Below are 27,189 nucleotides of genomic sequence, written 5' to 3' on the forward strand. Positions count from 1 at the left end.
GCATACATGAAGCCTCGGTGAGTCCTTTCAGTAAATATTTTTGAACATGTATATGGTGGCAGGAGCAAGTGCTGCCAAGATAAGACAAAACACCAGCGGGGATTATTGACGTAATCACACAAGCAAATGGCAAATTGCTCTGCAAGCTTATAACAGGGTTTAACCTATTAACAAAGATTTTGTTGGACTGAGGCTAGACACTCTCAGCGTGTATACAGCAGAACTTACTGAAGATGGGGAAACAACACAAGTGAAAGGTAGGAGGAGATACCTTGAAAATGATACTCGCATGTGAGCTCTGGCAATTTCTTTTGTAGAAACCTGCCTTGTTTGTGAGTTAGGCGTCTGAGCTATTATCACATAAAGGAGGCAGCGTAGGATTTTGCCAAAACCTTTGTGCAATCTAGATTGGGTGTGTCTACTTATGACTGCATTTCAGATGTGTGGGGAGGGGTAAGTGACTGATCTCTCTTTCCTCCGCCGCTCAAAGAGAGCAACATTTTTATTATGTCTGCTTTTTTTGAGGATGTAATCTGGTGGCTACCATCATTTTTTTCTTTTATTTTTATGATTTTTTTCCAATAGAAATGAGGACAGGAAGACTGCCCTTCTGAACCTCCTCTCTGTCAAAGGACTTCTAGGGATTTTCAGCATGTGGAGGAAGATCAGAAAGTCTCCGCGGAACTTCGGCCAAGCTGCTGAAGTCACAGACTCTTCCCACACTCCCCTGGGTCTCGTCAATTCTTATCAAGGATTCAGGGGTGGCAGCAGCAGCCTTCCCACTTCAGAAAAGGAAGTGAGTAGAGCAGGGGAAAAGAAAACTAACACTGGGAGGCACAAGGCTCCTATCAAATGTCAACTCATCTGTGTCTGACCATCAAAGAGGCTTAGGTTTGTGTAAAAGTGGGTGTCCAAGCCAGCAGCTCTCAGCTTGATGGGTGCCACAGAGGGGAATGTTTATTTCTGTGCCCATGTTGCAGAAGTCGGGTAGTTGGGAACCAGAAATTAAGGGGAATTTGTTGAGTCAAATTTGCAAACCGTTTGACCTTCCTTAGCTCTGTCTTTAAAACCTAGTCCCATTCATTCAGCATGTTAGGTGCCTGCATAGCTAACAAAGCCCAGCATCCTGGCTTGATACACTGAAGGCTTCTTGGAGGGCTTACAAAGCATTTTGAAGAGTTAAATGTAAATGAATCAGGAACACATGGATTCAATTTCCCTGGAAATTCACATGTGCTTGGAAATGAAGGGGGGCAGTGTCTGGCCAAATGTGCTTTGATTTATCTGACCCCAAAATATATCCCTCCTCTCTCCTTTCCTCCCCTCAGAATCATTCAAAACTTTGCTTAATGTCAAACTATGGCTGGGTTCTTGAGACCCTTGAATCCTGGAGTGGTTTGAGTTCCTGGAGTTAAAAAGGGCATTCAGGGAGCCTTATTCCACCACCCCCTGCCCTCCAACTAAAGGAAAACCATCTCACATGGTTTTCTTCTACTTAATAGGGTTACATTAAAGCAAGGATGTGATGATGTTGGTTCAATCACAAAGCTAACCACCTACTGCGCATCATTTCTGCCAGTAAAACTCAGGTTTGCTTTTTCTAGGAAACCACCACTAGGATAAAGGAGCAGAATTATACAACCATTGTCATCATCATTGCCATCATTATCGTCATACACCTAAAGTTTTGTTCGGGTGTGGAGTTTCAGAACACCTTTTAAAATAATTATCACTTTTAATAGCCATAACTGTCCCTTGCATGGAGTGTTAAAGATTGTTTATAATTGCCTAGAATTATCTAGAACCTACTTAGGGCTATCAGGCAGAGGGATCCCTTAGCAGGGGACCTAGGGGCTGGCCGATAGAGTCTGGTAAATTTGCATCTCATAAGTTTGACTAAGAGTACTTTAGACACAACTATTCTGGTCCCCTCCTTTCTCAGAAATTTCCGATAGAGAAGTTAGAAATTCAACTTTTGACCTTAAAGTCTTGTCGCAGACTGGAATCAAGCTGTGGTTTGTCAAAGGCTAACATCAACTGCAGTAATTACTCGGATAATCAAGAAGCAGCTGGATCTATACTTTGGGTCCCTTGTCAGCATTAATTGATTTTGCCTTGTCCTTTTGCTCCCTCTTGGGCCAGGTGGAGACCACTACCTATTTAAGCATGTACTTCTTCGTGGCTGGCTTTCTCCCTACCCACCTAGTTAACATTGTTCCTTGGTGTCTTTGGAAATGTTTCTTCCCATAGGTTGCAGATTTGTCCTGTGACGATGTTTGCGTGTGGCGACCACCAGAGGGAGCTACTTAATGACCTTAATGATGGAGTGAGGGCAGAGCAGGAAGAAGGTAAGGGCAACTTCTGGCTGACTCTCCAAGGGTATCATGGACAGTTCTCAGCTTTTCTTGCTATGCCTCAGCCATACTTACAGCTCTTTTCCTACTCCTTTTTCTCTTCTACCTGCATGCTCCTAGCATGTTGAATGATTAGCTCCTCCTAGATTCCTTAAAGCTCTGGCTTAAATATCACTTTTTTCAGAGAGGCCTTCTCAAATCACTCTATGAAATGAAGGTCCCAGACTCCTCCCAACTTTTACCTGTAATGTATAATCCTGTTTATTTCCTTAATAACATATCATGATATGTGATGACACTGTTTACTGTCTTTTCAGCTAGGGCTGAAATCTCTTGCAGCTAGGGGTAACTTCTGCCTTGTTCATCAGTTTCCCCATACCTAGTAGCTGCATACCATAGCTGATCAGGAAAAAATTACTGATTGATGGATTATTCTAGTGAGCAGTCCAAATGTTGGGGGGTGAGATCAAAAACCAGTCATCATAGTGAGCAGTGACTAGGCTTATACATTTTTTTAAAAAGACAGAGTATCTTATCCACCATTTTTACATATATAAAGTAAGAGTCAATATTTATAAGGTGACCTCTCTTAACCATGTGCTCTGTGAAATGCTGGGATAAAAGGTGGAACTTCACATTTTCTATTCATGGCATCATAATTCAATGTTGTAGTATGTGAGGAAGGTTGATATCTCACAAGTCTGATGAAAGTGACGAGAGGGACGCATGAAAATAGTACCAGCTACAATGATGGTAAATTCCTATGTGAAGGAAGTGGTCACAGGTCCTATCGAACAAACTTTTATTGAGTTCTGTAAGAGTGTGCAATTAGCTTGTTATTCGTTTATTTTAAAAGATCCTTTTAAAGTTCATTTATTTATTTTGAGAGAGAGAGAGAGAGAGCAAGCAGGGGAAGGGCAGAAAGAGAGAGAGGGAGAGAAAGAATCCCATGCAGGCCCCATGCTGTCAGTACAGATCCCAATGCGCGGCTTGATCCCAGGAACCTGAGCCACAATTAAGAGTTGGACGTTTACCCGACTAAGCCACCCAAGCACCCGATTAGCTTGCTATTTAAATAATGATTATTTTTACCCTAGATGAATGCATAAAAAGGATTAAGATTTTCAAAGATAAGTGAAAAATCAGATCTCTTCCCTTTGGGTACATGAAGAGATAAAGAAAAATAAAATCAAAGAAAATAGGAAAAAATGACAGGTCGAAGATTATTTCACTATTCAAAATGTATACCATAAATTTTTTGATATTGTGCTAAAGTTGGTTGTAAGTTTTGTTCTGATTTTCCTAGCAGCCATTGTAATGAGTAAAATATGATTTAGTATGTGATTTATAGGCAGGGCCAGCTACATAATTTGCTGGCTCCAGTGCAAAATGAAAATGTGGGGCCCCCTTATTCAAAAAGCAGGAAAAATGCCATTAAATGTAATAAAACATGAAACTTTTTCCTTTCTTCCACGCTCTCACTCTAGACCTGTCATGGTGTTTTTTATTTGTTATTTAATGGCTCGCTCCCTCGGGCATGGGAATACTGGCTGGTGGACCAGACTCAACAGGCCCTGGGAGTGTTTCCCACCCCTCAACTGACCCCCACTTGGCTTACTTGCCCACCTGCTGCTGAGTCCTCCTTCCTGCAGCCATAAGACCTATATACTATGCCCTCTTTGCGGGCAAGAAAAACAGTCTGCTCTTCCCACAGCCTGCTGCCCCCACTCCCCAAGAATAGGCATCCCCCGGAGGACTGAAAATCCTTTGCTAGGGTGTGATCAGGACCCAGACAGGGTGTGAGCCAGAGGTTTGCCCCACCAAGCACATGAACCAAGCATCACAGTAGAGACCACCACTGCCGTGTCCCACCCTGAGACACCACAGGGTCTACATCATCTGACCCCTTCCTTCTCCATGGCCCAGGCTTCTGCACAAACCCTCCCTGGGTGCATAGTGCTCACCGGCCTGGGAGAGAGAGGCCAGGCAGTGCCTGGGGTGCAAAGGAGCAGGGTGCAACAGCAGTATCTGGGTGGGCCTAGGAAGGGGAGGTCAGCTGGGCTCAAGGCAAAGCAATGGGAAGTCAAGAACCTATCTCAGGGAGGCAGGAATACATTGGGGGGGGGGTGCTGCACGTGAGCTAAAGCTTCAAGCTTAGTGCATGCTGCATTGTCCCAAGCTACTTCATGTACAAAATATAAATTTAAAAATAAAATTCTTCAAAATTTCAAAACAGTGAAAAGCATTAAAATCCAAGCAAGGGAACTTTTGAGGATAGGGCCTCAGTCACATGAAGTTGACCCCATTTATAGAGTCTGTAAGTTAAAAAGAAAAAAAAAAATCCTAGTTGCCAAAAGGAAACGCGTCTGACCTTGACACTGAGATCTGAAGACTCAGAGAAATTTCTCATCGAGGTCTATGCAAAGAAGCCATTGTGTGATATAATTGACAATGTCCTTAGAATTAATGCAATAAAACTGTCATTCTTAAGTACCTACTGTTAACCTTAAAAATAAAACTACCAGTTATTTTATCAGCAAAAGAAATGAGTTTATTAGGAAACAGGGAGTTACAATCCAAGAAGAGCAAGCTATGGCAGAACCCTAGGCGAGTCTAGGGAAGAAAAGGAGAGGAATGCTCTTTTATAGAGGGAAGGGGGATGTTGGAAAGACTGTTATAAGCAAAAAAGTCCATTGATGTAAACTGGCAGTTCACAGTATACTGGCCTCTCATTGGCTTAGTTGTGACTGGCTTTCACTAGCTGGACTGTTGCTGGGCGAGGAGGAAAATCTTTCTTCCTCCTGCTGGGGTGGTAAGTCAGTGGCTGGTTACAAGGTAGGTCTCTTCCTGTTGGGTCTGCAACCAAGTGGTAGGGTGTGAGAGCTCCCCCTGCTGACTTTCTGACTCCATTTTAAGTGAGATTTCCTCGTAATTAATTTTCACACTACTATGCGTCGTCATTGTACTTACTTTACAGTTTGGAAGAGCAGAAAACAAGGACATAAATAAAGAAACTAAAAATCCCCATTCCACAAGCTGTAGGAAATGCTGGACTGCTTTTCCAGACTCCAGCCAATGCCTTTTCTTCTGCACTTCCCTCCCGTGGTTCTGTCATCATCCCACTTTGCATTTCAGCTCAAAGTCTCCTCTCCTAAGGAAGACTCTCCTATTCTCCCAACTAGACCAGGGACCTTTTGCACTCCTCATGTTCCCCTCTATTTTAACTTCATGGCACTGTTCACAGAGTTTGTAATTATGAATTTGTTTATATTGTCATTTGCTTACGCTCTACTCGCCCCTGGCTAGACTGTAGGCTCAGAGCAGCAAGGTGTGCTTTGTTCTGCCTCCATCACATGTGCCTAGTGGCTGGCACGGTTATCCTAGTATTCCTGCATCTCTTTGCCATGGGTAGATTCGATTTAAAAATACCGTATTGAACGCACACTTACTTGGTGCCAGATACATGGCTGCATCCTGGGGATAAAATAATGAGCAAGACTCATGATCCGTGTCCTCAGAGAAGAGTCTGTTCCTCTCCAAACTTCCTTGACAATTTTTGCCTGTGATCTCTTTGCTCCAATCATATACTTCACTTGTTTTTTGAACAGAGTCCGTGTGTTCCCAGCGTAATTCTTTTGATCCAAATGCCATCCTTCCAGATATTCCCTTTTACTCCTATTTTTTAAACATCAGATTGTCTTCCATGTTGTAAAAATGTCTAGGAGCCTCCCCCTGGCAAATATATTCTGCTCTTCCGTAGTTAGAGACTTTAATAGAGTATGTGTTATACTGCCTGAAGACTGCAGTTGTCCTCCCTCTGCCCCCAGCCACCACCTTATCCACAGAAGATATGTTCTAAGACCTCAGTGGATGCCTGAGACCACAGACAACACTGAGCCCTATGTATATTATGTTTTTTTCTAGACATACATACCTATGATAGTTTAATTTATGAATTAGGCACAGCAAGAGATTAATAAATAATAACTCCTAACAGAATAATTATAGCGATATACTGTAATAAAAGTTATGTGAATGTGGTCTCTCTCTCTCTCTAAGTATCTTACTGTCCTGTACTCATTCTTCTGCTTGTGACGATGTGAGGTGATACAATGCCTACACGATGAGATGAAGTGAGGCAAATGATGTAGGCACTGTGACTTAGCGTTAGGCCACTACTGACCTTCTGATGACTTGATGGAAGGAGGACAATGTGCTTTCGGACCACCATTGACTGGGGGGGGGGGGGGTAGCTGAAGCCACAGAAAGCAAAAGCATGGATAAGGTACATTTCCCAAACTCCCTTGCAGCTGGGTGTGGTCGTGTCCTTCATTCTCACCAGTAAGTGGGGGAGATGACTACAGCTTCAACATCATGTACTTAAAAGGAAATCGTTTGCTGTCCACTTCAAATTTGTTTGCCTCTTACCTTGGTCTGGAATGTGAACAATTATGGTGGAAACCACACTTCAATCATGCACGCAAAAACAAGTCTCCAGGAAAAGAAGATAAGGTCAGTATTTGGTTACCCTTGTATGCTAATACAGAGGACTTAGTTTAAATCATAGTATTTAACGTGCATGTTCATAAATAAAAGTGCTCCTTTATTTATGGATGTACTATCTTTATACAGTTCTCTCTCACGTTAACTGCAGTCCCTAATTACACATTTTTTTTTAAAAATGTAGAACAAATTGTTCTACAAGTTGGACCAATGTCAGAATCCCAAATTCTATTTTTTGAGAAAGGATGATAGTTAATCAGCTGGTAGTTGAAATTAAAAATGGAATCAGTTGAAATTACCTGGAAATAGAGTCTCTCTCCTTTTTCAGCAGGAAATGGGGACGAGGAATCAGTCACATACCTGAGGTGCTCCTAGAGCAGGGGAACTTGACCAATAATGAATGCATGCACCTGAAATACCACCTTGAAACAGCATGGATTTTGGTTATCCAAACATGGATAACCCTCAGGATTGCATGTCTGAGGGTTAGACAGAAAGGCTTACCGGTAAAATGGCAAGTCTTTGGGGATTCTCGTTTCTTCTGTCAGCCTCTGAAGAAAGATGTGACTAACTCTAAACACCAGGAATGGCCTTTCTTCCCGTATCATCTCCCATTAGCCACACTAGATCATTGAGTATAGTAATTTAAAACCCTAGATTCTTAGATCTGAACTCCACATTTTTCAAAGTAGGAAAATGATGGAGAGAACAAAGCATCTTTGATTTTTTTTGCCAGATTTTTCAACCTATCAATCTTATTTCATAAAATAATTATCAACTTCACTGTTCCAGAGCAGATCAACCAATAAGAGATCCATAATTTTTTCTACAGAAGGGATAGACTCCCTGGAGACAATTGGCTGAGAACTTACTTACCAATGAAACATTGTATAAATTTTAAAAAGCACCATCACTTGAAAGAAATAGAAGTATAGGAATACTTTCAGCTAAGAGTCATTCCCATAGAAGAGACTTTCACAGACAGAGGCTCTCATGTAAGAAAATTTTCAACTTTTCACAGATAGAGGCTGTCATGCAAGAAAATTTTCAACTCCTTCATTTTCAAAATTTCAAAACTCCTTCATTCTCCTAGTCTTAAAAATTGATGTTCTCTTTCTGTCTCATACTCCTCTCCCCTCTTCTTATACTCTCGGAAATATTTGATGCTAACATCCCCTCTGACTCCTTTCTTTCAACTGGCTTTTGATCTAAGTTCATCCTCTAAAAAGTAACTTATAAGGCCCTTTGTGATCTATCCCCTGCCTCTGTTTTTATTCATTCACAACCTGCCACTCTGCCAAGTACGTTCCCTGCCTTTCTTCCTTGGCAGTTTCTTTAAATGTGTTCTTTTCTGCTCTGGAAGACCTAAAGGCACCCTTACTTCCCACCCACTGCTTTGGCTCCAATACCTTTTTCTGGCAAATTCTTATTTGTTTTCTAAATCTTGGTTCTTCTTCTTGCTATTGTCTCTACCCTCCCTCCTTGCCCCAAATCCTTTCTGTAAGTTCTATTTCTTGACAGTTTTATGTATATGGTCTCCTACATCAATTGCCATCGTTGGTTTGCTGTCTGAGGCCTTTCACAGACCTTAAATAAGTTGACAGCTTGGAGATGTAAACCGATCTTTTTATTGCTAAAGCTTAAAATAGTGCCTTCACATATAGTAGATGTTCAGTAAGTGTTGAGTTAGGAGGTAAAGAGCTGAAACAAAACCTGGCATAATATTTTTACATTTCTCTAATTATACTCTTAATTCAGGTTGTTACCAGATGTCAATCTGTGGAAGAAAAATTAGAATCAAGCCTATTACAGCCAAGTATTTATCTTCCTCCTGGTTTCAAACTTCTTTTAAAAGAGGAATTAGCAGTTCTTTAATACAGCAGCACTATAATCCCCTTTCCAAAAATGCCAGAGGTCACCTGGAAATAGAATGGCTGAGCAAGGATTAAAATGTAAGAATAGGGGACTTTGGCTAAGTTAACTGGATCACTGCATCCATGTCCTTGTTAAATATGCTTTGTGGACCATGACAAGAAAGCATGGTGGGGGGTCATGGGATGAAGAGCTTAAGAAGGAAAGAAGGTTTATTGATTGATAGTAATCAATTCATCTTATACTACGCTTCTTTTCTTCTGATTGCCCCACTGATATTCTTCAACCTGATAACCTTCATTAACGATAGACAAAAGTCACATGTCTCCAGATATTGTGATTGTTATTTTTGTTACAGAGGCACTCTATTCAGATCTCTAAATACTGGCAATCCCCCATGTAAATAAAAAGAAAATCCCCAGAGTTTTTAAAAAGAGTGGAGAGAACTTTAAATTTTCTTGAAGAATGAAAGATGATATGAAATATCTGTTTCTTCTTTGGAATTAACCGTTTGTATCTGCCAAAGGAGATATTTACCTACAGCCCATGATTTTCCCTTCCACTTATAGACTGAAATCTCAGGTAAAATCCACAAAAATTATTGCTCTAGTTTATTGGTTTATCATAGTGAACTGGGATAAAATGGTGACATTTTGTTGTATTATTTTGAAAAAAAAATTTTTTAATTTATTTACTTTTGAAAGAGAGCACGTGAGTGGGGGAAGGGTAGAGAGAGAAGGAGAGAGAAAGAGAAAGAGCACAAGTAGGGGAGAGGGCAGAGGAAGAGAGAGAGAATCCCAAGCAGGCTCCCCACTACCAGCGCAGAGTCTGACCCGGGGCTCGAACCCATGAACCAGGAGATCATGACCTGAGCTGAAGCCAAGAATCAGATGCTTAATGGACTAAGCCACACAGATGCCCCAGTGATAACACTTTGCATAGATAACAACCTTGGCTTATGTCTTGGTGAATCTCAGTAGACTTCAGTCAAAGAAGGGAAGTGAACTAAAGGAATGAGTACTTTATGCAACATATTCTGCTGGGAATCTGAGCTGAAATCATGAGACATAGAGACAGACAAAGTAGCTGCCTGATAACTATCTTTTATTTACATTGAGCTGGGCCATAATTCTTTTTGAGTTCCTTGAAGTCCCCTGAATCATCAAATAGAGCTTCCATTTTCTTAAACTTACTTGAGTAAGTGGTTATAAACAAATAGCAAAAGAATTTAGTGTGCTTAACAGTCTTCTTATGTTCTGAGGGAAGAATTAGGCACTTACTAACTATGCCAGGGACTATGCTTGGAACTTTACATTTTATATACATATAAGATAAATATTAAAATGTACATAATGTATTTCAAAAACTTTACTTATAAGGTAGGCACTATTAAGTCCATTTAACAGAAAAAGGAAATGGAATTAAAAGATATTAAGTCACTTTCTCAGGGTCTTCTATCTTGTAATTATGGGAGATAGAATTCAGGTCTTTTTTTAATCTCACAAAAAATTTGTCCAAGTTCTTAGCACCATCACAACGGGAAATCTTTCAGGAAATAAAAAGACAATGAAAAATATACAGAGAATGGAAGGAGTAGTGAATTTTACTTTAATTAGCATTGAGAAAAATTAAGCCCGTTCTTCTAGACATAAAACAGACCTAAATTGTGCGGTTGGGGGTGGGAGTGGGGAGAAGATTAAGAAGAGGAAGAGGAAGGAGAAAGATGAAGAAACAAGAATGGTCCCATGATGGAAACTTTACTGAATTAAAGTACTGAGGGGATTACCAAAGCTGAATTTTTTGAAATGTACTCTTTGAAAACAAATAGAGCTAAAATGCTTCACTCACTTAAAACTGACTAATAAAAATAGTCAACAAAACCAACTGATGCTTTAACTTCTACCTTTACTCATTATACTTAATGAAGCAAAACCAGGTCCCTGTATGAATGATTTAAATATATCCAATCTAGTGCTTACCCTATCTAATTTCCTTCTTAGGATTTTCTTGTTGTAGGTCCATAACTCCTGAGCCCAGATTCTTAAGCTGTTCCTTGCTTGCCTTGAAATTCTATGTACTTGCCTCAAGATCAGTGTTCACATCAGTGAAATTTAGCTCCACATATTTGGCTTGGTAATGTAGTAACGAAATACACAGGAGCTATGATCATTTGTGCTTAGGAAACATGAGGTTTTGCAAAGTTAAACAGTTTTTAATTTTTCCTTGATTATTAAGTTACAGAACTTCTCCAAGTCCATTCTGAATCTTCACATGCAGAACCTCTCAAGTATTTTGATACCAATTTCTTCTTTTGGAGGAAAAGCTCATGATACTTGTGTTTGGGGAGACATCTAATGAGAACTCTGTTCTTGACCAAGATTCCATAAAACGTGGACCTGGGACTACCAGTTGATATTCAAATCTTGCCTGAATATTTACTGCTGTCTTTTCCTGTGCTACTTTTTAGGGTTGACTTCCACCAGAGAAGGAAATATGGCAACCATTATCCCTTCTCAGGCATTAGTATCTTGCTCTGTAAAAATCCCTTTTCTTCCCCGAGGATCCGAAAGACCAGAAATATCCAAAGTGGCTTCTTTTAAGTGAAAGTTTGAGGATTTCTTTTTTAAAGTCAATCAAATGTAATATAAAGACATTTATTTGAAATCTGTTAGCATCAATTGGTAATATTGTGTCATCCAACTTGTTACTTAACCTTTCTGAGGCTTACATTTCCTATCTGGGAAAACTACATCTACATCATAGGACTGTAGTAGGAATCTACAATGTAGTGAATTCTTTCATGATATATCTAGGAATCACAGTTCCCTTCTTTCTTACTCAGTCTCCTGCGTGTCTCAGTGTATTATGTCTTCCTGGACTGATCTTCCAGAAATCTGAATCACACCCAGTACATGTATTCCCCATTGGTTAATGTCTGTCTTTGCAAATATTACCTTACCAACTTGCATGTGGAAAAAAAAATTAACCGGATAATGAAAACTAAATGAAGAATTCAGACATTCAAAACAAGGTCTTTGACCCCAAGGAACTTATATTTGGAGTTACAAACATTTTGACAAATTCGTATATAAATGGTATTAATAGCACAAGGCAGTTAATGATACTCAGAGAAAGAATAGAAGTGAAGATAAATGGCTATAAACTTCCAGAGGAGTGAGAAAATGAGGAGGTAGGACCCGAGTTTTCAAATTCTTGAAAGGGTATGGTCTTCCCATGGAATCTGCAAGGCTCTTGAGAAGTTTGAGAGTGATGATGGAGATTGTTTAACCTTACTATGCTTCTTCAGTGTGCACATTTTGGGTAGATATTTCTGCCCCTGAAGCATAGTAAGCTTCTGGCTGGTCTGGATCTGAGTTCTTAGCATTGATATGGTCATAGGTAACAGCTGGAGAAAGGGAGGCTGTGGGGAGTCCCACACAGTGGAGAAGCAAAAGTATGCCTGAGATACCCATAAGATTATAACTATATTCCAGCCACTCCACCAGCCTCAGAGAGATCCATGTAGGTTGTTTTTCATCTTTATCTGGTTTCCCAAACATAGAAAACATAGGTAAGGTTATGGAGAAGAGTTTGGCTCTAGCTGGCAACCTGAATATTTCCTAGATCTAGTTTAAAATACAGAAACAAAACGAAACCTTGGAAAACAAGAATGAAAAGACTCAAAACAATGGACTTTTAGAAGTCTCCTCAGAAATAAGTCATGCTAATTTAATGGAACAATAATATGCTTTTAAAGTTAAGAGCCATAACATATGGCAGGGAGAGCATGATGCCAAAGGAAAACTATAAAAAGGCCTGCCATTCACCAAGTCGTCACTAGAGGGGGTGGTTGCACACAGATAGCATTCACTTCCTGGGCAAGTAGTTGGCCCTCCTACTGTGCAGATTTCCCACCTCCACTAGCGGGTCACAGCTCTTTGTTGCCATGGGAACCCCTAAACAAGGGGTAAATATGTCGACAATAGCCATAGACAATTTTATTTTTCATCCTTTTTTAATGCATGGCAGTCTCCGAGCACTCCATCTGCAGCCTGATGTTGCTCACTGGCCTGTTAAGTCTGGGCAGCACAAGCCATCCATTATTGCTAAATGGTATCACAGCACGTAGCTCTGTTCACACACTGTGGTGCATTGTAAAGGTCCCTGCTCTGTGGAGAGAAAACCTCTTTTTTTCCCCCTCCCCTTTTTCCCTAGCTTGCTCCCCCTTCCAAGTGCAGCTGAATCTTCAAATGTGGATAACTCTTGAGTCTGTATCAGGCTAGTAGACATTCACAATGATTAAGCGTGGAGAAAGCCAATTTAATTTGGGGAAAAGAAGAATTGAAAAAGAGCCATTAGATTCATTCTTTGGGGCTCAAAGGTAAATGTTTGGGGTGGTTGGAAAATAGTTAAAATAATTTGACTTACTAAAGCATATTCTTCTCAATGAAGTTTGTGATAGAATTAAGGGTAACAATTAAGGCCACAGCCAAGCTTGTATAAAGACAGTCCACTTTGTAGGAGACACAGCTCTAAGTCATTAGGAAGAGCCATAGCCAAGGATGTAAACTAGGCAGAGAATGGGGCTGTGCTACCAGTAGCAAGTTTCCTTATTACCTATGCCTTGACCTCTGTGGTTGTGTCCATTATTTACTGTGTACCTACTAGGTATTATGCACTCCTCTGGATACAAGTATTAGTGGAGATGACTCTGCACCTGTGATGCTTATGGGCAAGGGCACTTTTATCCTCACAGAACTGGACCTGATCCAAGGGCAAAATAAGGTTGCTGTGGCAATAACAGAGATGCCTAACTCATAGTTAGACCTCTCCTCTCCACCAGGCCCTCTTCTCATATAAAATGAAGTCATTCCCATGGAATGACTAGGAGGAGAAGCAGGGCTTTAGACTTGGTTCTTGAGGTCAGGAACCAACTCACGGGGATCACAGAAGCACCATTGGTGTATATGTTGGTATGTGGCACGTGGCACTAAATAAATTTGTGTTCACTAAATGAAAACCTATAGGAATGGATGGATGGATGGATGGATGGATGGATGGAATAATTAAATGAGTGAAGCATTTTGAGGATCCTTAATGGATTTGTTTAAAATGGAAAAATATTGAATACCCATTGTATCATAGAATGACAAACCTGGATAAAAAATAAAAATATTCAACATTCAGTCTTTAATTTTTGCTTAATCTCACAAGTTTTACCTTTTAGTGACCTAAAATTTCTTTTATCACTCTAAACATCAGAATATTTAAATCATGGCACAAATATCCATCTTTAGGATGGTAAAAATTCATGTGTGAATTATTAAGAAGAAGAAAGAAAATTATATAATTGGCTGTCCAGTTTCTGGGAGGGGTGTTCTAAATGCCATTCCTGTAGAGAATTGCTGGCCTTTCCTTGAAACTTCCATTGACAATCTGAGTTCCTGGCACATGGGAAATTCCCATCTCAGACTGAGATTTCCCAGAGAACACAAAACTAAGAAAGGTGGAGGTATCCTTGGATTGTGGGCCATTATCATCCAGCCATTGATGCTACTGTGATAATGTTGGCCAGTGTTGGCTTTTTCCTAAAAGGGCCTCAGGATATCTACTTAACTGGAAACACACTCAGCAGTTATAGCCAAGAAGGGCGACCTTTCCCCAAATGGTTCTTGTTTTGTGATTCAGCATGTGAGTCATTTGATTAATAACAACTTCCTTTCTGTCCCAGACACCCCTTGGGAAATTTGGATCTCTTCTGATTTGGGGAGGAATCCTCAGGTCAGATGCTAAGACTTCAGGTTTGAGATATTTTGCCAGTAGAAACAGAGATGATGGACAATTGCTGTAGCTTACTAAACTACAGAGAAACTGATAGTATCATGGTAAGAAATCACATTTTGACATCAGAAGGTTGCCTGTCTTACAGGACAATTTTGAAATGTTTGCAGAAGAATGTCATGCTACTACACTGATGGAAACAAGCACATGTGACTGTTCAGTGGAAAAATCCATTCATACATTCATACATGTCATGGACTTTGCCCCGCAGCATTTACTCCACACCTTCCTTTTTGTATAGGAACCATAGGGTTGAGGTAGAATGGACTCACCACCAGTCCTAAGGGTGAGTCTTAAGTGCATAAGCTAATCCTACCCCTCTTGGGACAATACTTCGGTTAAAAATAAGCACTTAACCAGATTTAAGTTAACCATGACAGGGGCACCTGGGTAGCTCAGTTGGTTAAGTGTCCGACCCTTGATTTTGGCTCAGTTCATGGTCTCATGTTTTGTGAGACCCATGTCAGTCTCTGTGCTAACAGCGCAGAGCTTACTTGGGATTCTGCCTCTCCCTCTCTCCCTTCACTCCCTCCCTCTCTCTCAAAATAAATAAATAAGCTTTTAAAAAAGAAAAAAGTTAACCAGGACAAGATATTTTCCTTGTCCTAAGAAACCTAGATCATTCCCATCAGCATGAAGCTAGCAAGTGTTCCATGGGTTAAAGAAAGATTTTTTTTTTCCCTGGGCACAGAAAAATATGTACGAAGCTCTGAAAACTGCAGACAGCCATACTGTAGCCACTTGAGGAGCTCAGCCTTAGCATGAGTTCACAGGAAGAAAAGGAACCTGGAAAGAAGCTAGTTAATCAACAGGCTCCTGGAGTAAACCAAGATTGTTCTGCTATATTCTTTTTATATAAGCTGATATATTTCCTTTATTATTGAGACCATTTTGAGTTGGGTTTTCTCTTACTACTAAAAGAGAATGCTTACTGATATGATCAATTAATTGGTCATTCAATCATTTATTCTCTAAATATGGACTGTTTACTAAGTCATAAAGACAGGTTATTCTTTCCCACCACGAGTATAGTGTATACTGAACAGGCAGACAGAGAAATGGAAAATAAATGTGTAGCATGGTGAATGCTGGATGCAGACAATAGATCCAAGGCCTAGTGGGAGCAAGGAGAAAGTACCCTAACATATGCCTTGATGGAGGCAGTCAGGGGAGCTTCTTGGAGTAGATGGCATTGAGATAGTGATTAGAGCAAGAGTTGGAAATAAGGCAAGTGAGGGCAGTCCAGAAAGAAGGAAACACGCCTACAAAGAAAATTAGGCACAAGAAACCATGGCTTATTTAATACAATATGTATAGCACAAAGAGCAAGATAGGGGAATGGCCACAGATGAGGCTGGACAAATAGCCAGGGCTAGATGTTAAAGATCTTTCATTTAAGATAGAAGGAATTTTTGCTTGTTGTGAGGAGAGCTATTAAAAATTCTGACCTGGGGCGCCTGGGTGGCTTAGTCAGTTGAGCGTCCGACTTCAGCTCAGGTCACGATCTCGCGGTCCATGAGTTCGAGCCCTGCGTCGGGCTCTGGGCTGATGGCTCAGAGCCTGGAGCCTGCTTCCGATTCTGTGTCTCCCTCTCTCTCTGCCCCTCCCCCGTTCATGCTCTGTCTCTGTCTCAAAAATAAATAAATGTTAAAAGAAATTAAAAAAAAATTCTGACCAGAGTTTCCATTTTTAAACTACATATTTTATGAGTTCTTAGCCTCTATATGATGGAGAGTAGTAAATCACTGTGGTAAAGAATATGGGCTTTAGAGTAAAACTCCCTGGTCTTAAATTCTGGTCCTGCTCCCTCCCAGTGTCTTGGTTTTCTCATCTGAAAAATGGGTGTGATGGAGTTGTTACGAGATTTAAAGAACTTCTCAGTATAGTGGCAGGTGTATGGTATACTAATAATATATAATGATTTTATCTAAATTCCCTCTTGCTGATTTCAGTTCCTAACAATATTATGAATAAGGTCCTTTGGCCTGATGAACAAACTAATGTATTAAAAAAGCTGTCCTCCTGCTACTTTGTTATATAGTGTATAGGTCTCAAATCTGCAACTTTGCTTTAAATGTTGGACATCCGTTGTTTCATGCAACTTAGTGAACTCTTTGTCCAGGCTTGTTAACTTTCAGTTCAGCTATTATTATGTTTCTGGAGTGACATGTGCATACCAATATGTAGGGTAGCCCATTTAGAATTCATTTTTTATGTTTATTTATTTATTTATTTTGAGAGAGATGAGAGTGAGCAGGGGAGGGGCAGAGAGAGAGGGAGAGAGAAAATCCCAAGCAGGCTCCATGCTGTCATCTCAGAGTCTGACATGCGGTTGATCTCATGAACTGTGAGATCATGATCTGAGCCAAAATCAAGAGTCAAATGCTCAATCAACTGAGCCACCCACACACCCCAGTAGGGTATCCCTACTGGGATACATTTAAAGGTAAAGTAAAGGTATTACACACTTTGCCCCAAAATAATGTATCTCGTACACTAAAGATAAGGTGAAAGGTAAAGATATAGTAAAGAGGTGTGGAGTAGGACAGCCATAATAGTTTATGACAGTTCTATGAAGTAAGCAAAGAGAGTTGTCCACGTTAAGATTTGTCTGAGTGGAATAAAGGAATCTCGATGTATGAGTGTGCCAGGCACAGTTGATATTCAGCTGGTGTTCACACCAGGAGGGCCATATCAGTTAAATAAATAATAAATATATAATATATATATATAACATAACAATAAATAACAAATATTATTTGTGTCTTTGGGTCAGGCATTCTTATGATTAACCCATGGCTGTGCCATAACGTATATTAAGTATTTTAAATATCATCCTTGCAGCTAAGATTCCCACTCTACACACTTAAAACTTACAGAAGAGAGTGCTGTTGGTAGGCAGAAACAGTGGGCTGAGTCAGTATTATTTGTGTGGGAATTGAGTTCAGGGGAATACAAATCCACAAATTGCAGATGAAGTATAGGAAAGGATCCTGGGGATCACAGCAGTGCTGTGGGGATTGGGGTCTCAACTGCCAAAGACCTAGGCTGACCTGGGTTGTGTCCCACCTTCTCTCTTTCTAACCGTGTGATTTGTACAAGTTACTTAACTTCCCCGCGTCTTGGCTTAGATGAAGGAATGAAGACAATGATTCTTACCACAAAGAGTTTCTGGGAAAAGTAAAAGAGGTCATTATCTAGTGTGGTATCTTGCATAAAGAGTAAATGTAAATGTCACCTGTTATTGTTATTGATCGCTGGCTAGCAGGGCTGGGAAAATCAGTCACTCAATATATTACAACCATTTAAGCAAAGAGTACAAAGTATGGATATCTACTAAAATCTATCTGTTGCCCAACAACTAGAAAAGTTTTAAGGAATTTTTAAGGAATATTTCCAGGATAGCTCATTCCACCTTAGGCATACTATATTATTCAAGGGTTCAGCAAACTCTTGAAATTAAACTTTGTCCAGATTGGAGCAAACACAAATTCCAGTACATTTAATTTTACTCTATCATAACATTCCCAGACCAGGCAAGGTGTCCTGTTCATACTAAATGCTTGGTGAATGTGTGTTGAGTGCATGAATACACGGGTAGATCTCAACTGAAGATTAGTACCAGAAATCAAGCACTGCCTTTAAGATGTAACTGTTCTTGACATGGTTTTCTCTCATTTTAACTTCACTTTTATGATTTTCACATTCAGTTGTGCCTTGTCATATGATTCTTTTACTCATGTACTTTACTTTTATCCTTTACTGAGCTCCTTTAAATCCATCAGTGCCAGGTGGATAATTGATTCTCAGCAAATATCTACTGGATATTAAAGTAACCTATGAAATATTGTATTCAGTTTTAAGATGATTTGTCCTTCAATGGTTATGTACACCAAGCACATATAACATCCCTTTAGTTGAGAGATGATGACACCTGCTCTCAGTGACTTGTGGGTCACAAGTGCTTTGCCTCTTGGACTGGCATAAGCAGGGAGAGAGACTCAAGCTGTATAGCCCTACATGGCATACTTCTGATCATGATAGTTACCTGTTCTGAATCATTCTAGCTTTTGTTGCTTCCCCATAGTCTGCCAATGCCAGCAGTAGGATGGTCATCATAGCTTCCTAAGCAGGACCAAGCCCAGTATTTGCCCACTGTGAACAGTACCCTTTATATAGAGCATTGGGGCACCTGGGTGGCTCATCGATCAAGTGTCAGACTTCGGCTCAGGTCATGATCTCACAGTTCATGGATTCGAGCCCCGCATTGGGCTCTGTGCTGACAGCTCAGAGCCTGGAGCTGGCTTCAGATTCTGTGTCTCCCTCTCTCTCTGCCCCTCCCCCACTCACTCTCTCTCACTCTCATAAATAAATAAATAAGTAAATAAGTAAATAAATAAATAAAATAGAGCATCTTGCCTGCTTCAATTTGCATTGATAGGGACTTCCTACGGAGTGCCAGCTGTTATGAAATATATAATCAGGCAAAAAGTCTGCAGAGATGTAGGGCTATTAGAAGGTATGGAAGAAAAAAGCATTTCAGATGGCTGAAATGACATCTGAACCTCTACCATGTTCCCGACCTTCCTCCTTCCTGGTATGTCCATTTGAAAAAGCACCTTCGCTCAGAGATGTGATGAATGGAGAAGGTTCTACATCTTAACACAGTAGGATCTTGTGAGTTGCTGACATTTGGCTCACAACAGATACCAGTTGCCCAGTAGTTAGTTAATACACATTTTTGCAAAAGAAAATGGGATAAGCCAAAGTAACTTGAACTTATGCCCCTGCTTGCTGACTCTTCTTGTTTCATACATCCTTGCTTTTTGACTTTTCTTTCTCAGATACTGCTTCTGTCAACTTATTTTCTTCTGAAATAAATTCCTTTCTTCTTGTGAGCTCTTTGGATAAGACAGTGTCTATTTTGGAAGTTTCACAAGCATATGAAGGCACCAACACTTTTATGCATTCTCTTGGCCAACTGGGGAGTTTCCACTTTGCAGCTACTTCAAAAGAGATCTTGGGCCATAACTCTAAACAAGTTGTGGAGAAAGGGAGTTTCACACTGCCATTTACTCATTAAGACAATAAGTGGGTAAATTATTATCCATGCTAATCAGATTCAAAGAGACGGGTATTTTTTTCTTTTTCCTTTTTTTAATGTTTCTTCATTTTTCATTATCTCTAGGAACAGTATATTTTCAGTTAATTTGAGTTATACACAAGTAAAATCTAAAATAGCTTTAAAAGGGGTGCCTGGGTGGCTCAGTTGGTTAAGTGTCTGACTTCGGCTCAGATCATGATCTCACAGCTTGTGGGTTCAAGCCCTGCGCCGGGCTCTGTGCTGACAGCTCAGAGCCTGGAGCCTGCTTCAGGTTCTGTGTCTCCCTCTCTCTCTTCCCCTCCCTGACTCATGCTCTGCCTCTCTCTGTCTCTCAAAAATAAATAAAGGTTTAAAAATTTTTTAAATAAATAATAAATAAAATGGCTTTAAAATGTAAACCAGGAAAAATTGTGAGACCTACTAGATTGTCTATATTTTATATGATGTTTTATAGAAATTAAATTGTATTATCTTTTTCTTATAACTTATTTTGCTTTCCTCATCACTCTATTCCCACAGGTAAAATCCTTTGTTATTACAAATAAATTTGATAGTGTGAGGAGAAACAGGAAAATCAGTAAAAGACTAATAAGGTTTTGTGACTTTATTTTTTTATTTAAATTTTAATTAATATACAGTGCAATATTGGTTTTAGGAGTAGAATTCAGTGCTTCATCTCTTAACATACAGTGCTCATCACAACACGTGCCCTCCTTAATACCCATCACCCATTTAGCCCATCTCCCACCCACTGCCCTCATCAATGCTCAGTTCTCTATCATTGAGTCTCTTGTGGGTTGTTTCGCTCTCTCCTCTCCCTCCTTCCCATACGTTCGTCTGTTTTGTTTCTTGAATTCCACATATGAGTGAAATCATACGGTATTTGTCTTTCTGTGATTGATTTATCTCACTTAGCATAATACATTCTAGCTCCATCCATGTCATTGCAAATGGCAAGATTTCATTCTTTTTGATGGCTGAGTAATATTCCATTGTATATATATACCACATCTTCTTTATCCATTTATCAGTCATGGGCATTTGGGCTCTCTCCATAGTTTGGCTAGTGTTGATAATGCTGCTATAAAAACTGGAACACATGCATCCCTTCCAGGCTGTATTTTTTTTATCCTTTGAGTAAATACCTAATAGTGCAATTGCTGGAACATAGGGTAGTTATATTTTTAGTTTTTGAGGAACCTCCATACTGTCCTCCAGAGTGGCTGCACCAGCTTGCATTCCCACCAACAACGCAAGAGGGTTCCCCTTTCTTCGCATCTTTGTCTTGTTTCTTGTATTGTCAATTTTAGTCATTCTGATGGGTGTGAGGTGGTATCTCATTGTGGTTTTGATTTGTATTTCCCAGATGATGAGTGATGTTGAGTACCTTTTCATGTGTCTGTTAGCCATCTGGATGTCTTCTTTGGAAAAGTGTCTATTCATGTCTTCTGTCTACTTCTTAACCAGGTTATTTGTTTTTTGGGTGTTGAGTTTGATAAGTTTTTTATAGATTTTGTATACTAACCATAGGGTTTTGTGACTTTGAATGGTATATTCAGCATTTTTATGTCAACATTACCAGTAGTTTCGAATCCTGAGTTAGCAGGTAGGAAATATCAGGCTAGAATACTTCTTAAACATCAGTTTATCATAAGTGGAAAGTGTACGTTGAGCAAAGAGAGCTGTACCTAAGTTGAGCAGAGAGAGCTGAGCTTGTAAATTCCTTTGCACGTTTCATTTTTTGCATGGAATTAGTCTTTAATGCAAAAGAAAACTTTTGGGTACAGGACAGGATGTGATAAGACAACACAGAGTCGAACAATGTTTTTCAGACCAGATGGTGAAAGATTTTATTTTCCGTGATGGTAGAAAGCATAGGGATCACTGTGTCTGCCAGAGCACTTGGACTATGTTTAGAGCAACAGTTCAAATCACTTCAGTGCAAAATATTATTTGACACTGCCTTATAATGGATTCCACTAAAACAGACTCTGGGGCAGGGAATTTTGTGCAAAGTTTGTAGGAGAGTGGTCTTCGAAGATAGACCGAAGAAGTGAATAAGGTAAGAAGAAGCAGAGGGAAAAACTGACCCACGATGCAATTGAGACTAAGACCTCTGCTGACTCCATGGTAAGCTCTGTAACTGGGATGTCCCTTTAGATTATCTCAAACTGAGGCAAGTTGGTAAAGCCTTTGTTTCCCTCCTTTTCCCAGTAATTTGATTCATGCCAAGCCTTGGGAGAGGTCCTAAACTTGGAAGAGATTAAGAGCAATTTCAATAAACATCACAACTGTGAGTGGTCAGTAGGCAATATTACCACCAGGAAAATGGAGGTAAAGGATGAGAGCATTGGCCTTGAAGAAGGGATTTGGAACATTAGCTACCAGAGCAGTAGCTGTTAAGAGTTTGGTACCCAGATAAGCAACATGAGCATCATGTGGAAGCTTGTTAGAAATGCAGATTTTCAAGATCTATCCAAGATTTACTGGATCAGAAATTCTGGGGGTGGGACAGAGTGATTTATGGCTTAACAGCCCTCCAGGTGATTCTGATGCACACCTACGTTTGAGAACCACCACACTGACATGTCTGCTCTAGGCACCCAACAAGATAGCATCAACAAATATATTTTGTTATAAGATCAAAAACATTTTTTGTTAGCTCTTTCTTTCCAATAATAATGCGCTGATTTCTGCTTCTGGTTATTGTGTGATTTCACATAATGGAAAATCAGACACGATTTAAAGTTTCAGTCAGTTTCATTATAATGGCCAATTATTTAAATATGGCGATGTCAGGAAATGTGGAATACTAGTCTCTATCATGCTATGGGAGACTAACCAAAGGGAATAGCTAAGAGGAGTGAGTGAAGAAGACAGATACAGACATCATCTGTGTCCTTTCTTGCATGGGATTATGGAAATCCAACATTGCGAAAACCTCTGGCTTGCATTGGGATGAATTTAGATAGGTACCAAATGTCTGCTATTTTACTTTTGAGAAGAAAACAAATACAGTCTTCCTGTTCTTATAGAAAATTTATACAAACACTGATTGGCCCTGAAGATAACACCAACAATCTAGGAAAAAATGCTGCCAAATGGTAAATGATATGCTATTTACAAAGTGTGGATTGTCTGTAGACCATGAAAATCAGAACATATCTTTAAAATGAACAAAACAGGAAACTAAAGATGAAAATACTCATTAAATCTTGTTTCTAAGTTTAGTTACAAAGTTCATTGCAAAGCTGGTATCCTTGTCTCCAAATGTGATTTGGAATGCCCATGCTCTAGAAAGCTCTGAGACTTTGCAAGTCCTCAGATACCCTCTCAGTTTATCCAGTTTGGGTCTCCATTATCTATCTCTAAGAACTATTAGAAAAAAGTAGACCCAAGGGACAGAGGCTCTGTTCAGCCTCTCCCCATCCCATCTTGATCATCAACTTGCCATTTGTACTGGTACTCACCTGTGTTGCTTACCTACCTCACCTTCTTTGAAGTGGCAAATGTCTTGGCCTACTCTCTTCTTCCCAAACAGTATTTGCACTTCATTTACTTTTCCAACTACTGCTCAGTTATTGGCTGGGCTGTTGAAGCTTCCAAAAACCACGTTTATCGTGTGAATGGGCGGCTTAGATAACTGGGAATACTTAATTAAATGTGATATATTTTTTCAGTGTATCCTCCATGGTGCACTCATTTTTAATAGCATCTTATGCTTCTTTAACTCTAGGACCACTGGTCTTGAATTTACTAACAGGAAGAGTCATCATGGAGACACATTAACTCTGGTCAGTCCAAAGAAGCTCTCGAGTGGCTCTTCACATCTGTTACTGTATTTTGCAGCTTGGGTTCCCAATCAGTTGGGGAAAATGAAAACATTCCCAACTGCATGGAGGCTCAATTATAAACTTCAGTCTAAGGAGCTACTCAGTTCATTGCACAGAAGTCCCCTTGAAATATTAAATTCCAGGATCCTTACTATGGAGAAAATTAATAACCTTTCTGAAGCTGTTTTTCTCCCTGAGATTTTTAAATAAAAAGATTGACCTTCCAATACACTGAAGAAGGACTTCCTAAAAGACAAGATGTTCATACTTACCTCAAGGAGAACCTGTTTGAGTATCTACTCATATGGCATCTCATGTTCCATTGGCTGAAAGGAAATTACCCTTTCATGGTTGCACATGTAAACATAATGATTATTATATCAGAGTTATCATTAGTTAACATTTGTCCAATGCCAACAATGAGTTTGATAGTCCATGAATCACTAAATGATAACCCCACAAATTTTTTTTATAAAGTAAAAATGACTCAAGATAAATAGTAAAGAAACATGCTGATTTTATTTTGGTGACTTAAAAAATGCTTAGAAAAAAATTCAACATAGTTTACATAAAAATTTGAGTAGAAGGATACACTCAATCCCTTTATTATTACAACATATCAACAGTTGTATGTTTGTTCTGTGCTTGTTGTTAAGAGGAACACTATGCACATGAAATGTGTATTGTAATTTTTTTATACATGGCATGCGGCAGCACAGCTCAGAGGTTATATTCACCTGTGTCCTTTCTCATATAAATTTTATTCAATGCATAACCAGCATAAACCAAAATATTTCTGTTTGTTTATATGTTTGTTTTCTGGTTTTCTGTTTTGGTATTTTTGATGAACTCCTTTTCCTGTACTCCTGACCAAATAGGAAGATGGCAGTTGAAAGGCTGATGAAAGAGAAGGTTTCCCCAGATTGCAATTATTCAAATCTGAAGGAGATCAGGCATCCTAAATGAGACCAGGTACATCCTTTTGACACAGCTTAAATGGTTGAATTGAACTTCAGATCTGCTTGTGTGTGAGTCTGACCTCCTGTAACAGACTGGGGGAGCCTGGAGAGGAAACATCATCTCTTCTTTGTCTTCTGTTTCCCCACATAGTCTAGTTTCAGGTAGGATCCAAGAAAACAGTTGCTGAATTGAACTGAAAACCTAATGTGGCAGGCTACCGTCAGCCTGGCATTGTCATACTGATCCTAGTCTGCTCTGTATCCCAACAGGAATACCTGGGGATGCATTTCCCAGATCTCTTTCCTCTGTTAGACTTTGCAATTGAGAGGTGCTCTTACGAGATCTAGAAGGTGGATGAGAAAAAAGTCATTATACCTGGCTATACTTGCCAAAGGATACACGGGCAGAGAGCAGACCAGATTGGCACAGTGGTGCTTTCGTGCTGCAGGCAGCTGACTCTGAGGGGGAAGCCCTCCTGAGGTTCCAGAAATTCACAGAGGATTTTCAGCCGACACTTGGGGGCTCCACAAGCACCTGAGATAATCACCTATGTTTTCCCATAGATCTAGTACTTCTTGATGTCAGGAACCCAGGCAGCAGCTTCCCCAGCCCCTCCAATATTTGTATAAGCTTTAATTTCCTGTATTATGTGTTGTCACATGGAATAAAATGAATGAGTTTTGTTAAGTAATGAAACTCTATCAGATAAACTGAGGGATAGAGAACTAGCCAACAGAAGAATTAAGTTGAAGATTCTTCAATGCTATATGCTCCCACACCATATAAGATTAAACAAAAGGGGCAGCTGGGTGGCTCAGGTTGTGGGATCGAGCCCTGCATCTGGCTCTTCACTGAGTGTGCAGCCTGCTTGGGATTCTCTCCCTCCCTCTATCTCTGCCCCTCCCTTACTTGCATTCACGCTCTCTCTCTCTCTCTTAAAAAAAGTAAAAAAATTTTTAAAAGATTAAACAAAAAAATTATTGGTATTTCTTGCTTTTTAGCTGCAATGGATATGTGGTAGCTAAAAACTAATGTTTACAAGATTAGGAAGTAAGCAAAGGAGACCAAAAGACGTAGAAAGCTAAATTCAGTGATACCTGCCTTTCCACCAGCTACTCTCACATAATGATTTCTTAGCCTGCCATTTCAATTCTTTCTGAAAAAAAAAATCTCAAGTAATTCTTTCTAGATTGCTGGTTAACTAGGGAAGGTCTCATCACAGAAGAAAAAAAGACATTACATCGCCTTGCTGGTCAAAGATACTGTCGTGGACATCACCTGCGTGCTTGTTGGAAATGCAGAGTCTTGTGTATTTTAACAGGATCTTGAAGTGATTAGTATGTGCATTAACGTTGAGAACCATGGCTGGGGAGGATATGTTGAAAACAAGGATTACTAGGTCCCACCCCCAGACTTTCAGATTTAATTTGTCTAGGGTGTGGCTGAGGATATTTAAAAGCTCCTCGGGGATTCCACTATGCAGCCAAATTTGAAAGCCTCTGAGTAGAGCTGTTCTGGTGCAGCCTGAATACCTGCAGGAGATTTGGCATCGCTGATGAGTTCATTGTAATGGAATTTATTTCCAGGTGCATTTTATTCTAAGTAGCTGCACTGAATCCAATGACTGGGATGTTTGGGGTTTTGCCAACATTTAGTAGGGTTGCCTGGCTAAGCTAGCACTCCATTGTCTATTTCTTCCTGAACTGAAGCCTGCAATTCAGTTATTAGCTACAAAATAGTAGATGGATGCTTTCTAGAGGTTTGGAGACAGCCTTCTGGTCTAAAGTATTAGTCTTTCTAAAGACATGGGTATTAGTTTCCTATCGCTGCTGTAAGAAATTACCACAAACTTAGTGGCTTAAAACAACAAACTTTTGTTGTTTTGGGAGAGGAGGTTTGTGCCAATCTTTTATTTTATTTTATTTTATTTTATTTTATTTTATTTTATTTTATTTTATTTTATTTTATTGTTTTATTTTAATTAATTTATTTTTTTTTAGTATAATTTATTGTCAAATTGGCTAACATACAGTGTGTAAAGTGTGCTCTCGGTTTTTGGGGTAGATTCCCATGGTTCATTGCTTACATACAACACCCAGTGCTCATCCCAACAAGTGCCCTCCTCAATGCCCATCACCCATTTTCCCCTCTAACCCACCCCTCACCCACCTTCAGTTTGTTCCCAGAAGACCATGGGGGAAGAGAGGGGGGGAAAAAACAACAAACTTCTTAGGGCACCTGGTTGGCTCAGTTGGCTAAGCATTCAACTCTTGATCTCAGGACAGGTCATGATCACACAGTTCTGTGACATCCAGCCCCACTTTGGGCTCTGCACTGGTAGCACAGAGTCTGCTTGGGATTCTCTGTCTCTGCCCTCCCCCATTCACACGTGTGTGTATGTGTGTGTGTGGCTGTGTGTGTGTGTGTGCGCACATGCTCATTCTGTCTCTCTCAAAATAAATAAACATTAAAAACAAAGCAAATTTATTATCTTACAGTTGTGGAAATCAGAAGTCCAGAATGAGTCTTACAAGGCTAATGAAGATTGCAACAGGGTTGTATTCTTTCTGAAGGCTCTGGGAGAGATTCCATTTCCGTGTCTTTTTCAGCTTCTATAGGCTGCCCGCATGTCTTAGCTCGTATTCCTTCTTCCACCTACAATGAGCATCATACCAGCCTCTGTTTCCATGGTCATATCTCCTTTGTCTGACTTTCATCCTGT

At 39.8% G+C, this 27,189-nt stretch overlaps 1 long non-coding RNA gene across 1 annotated transcript in view; it reads left to right on the plus strand.

Annotated features, from left to right (window-relative positions):
• Positions 1–590: 590 nt before the first annotated feature.
• LOC122234955 overlaps positions 591–27,189 on the plus strand; it is a 76,199-nt gene continuing 49,600 nt past the window's right edge. Inside the window, exons 1-3 of the long non-coding RNA XR_006212963.1 lie at positions 591–796; positions 2,251–2,348; positions 6,665–6,866. This is a non-coding gene — a long non-coding RNA (uncharacterized LOC122234955). The remainder of the gene's footprint in view (positions 797–2,250; positions 2,349–6,664; positions 6,867–27,189) is intronic.

Source organism: Panthera tigris, chromosome F2 (assembly GCF_018350195.1).
Source record: "Panthera tigris isolate Pti1 chromosome F2, P.tigris_Pti1_mat1.1, whole genome shotgun sequence".
In the NCBI taxonomy this organism is placed as follows: Eukaryota; Metazoa; Chordata; class Mammalia; order Carnivora; family Felidae; genus Panthera; species Panthera tigris.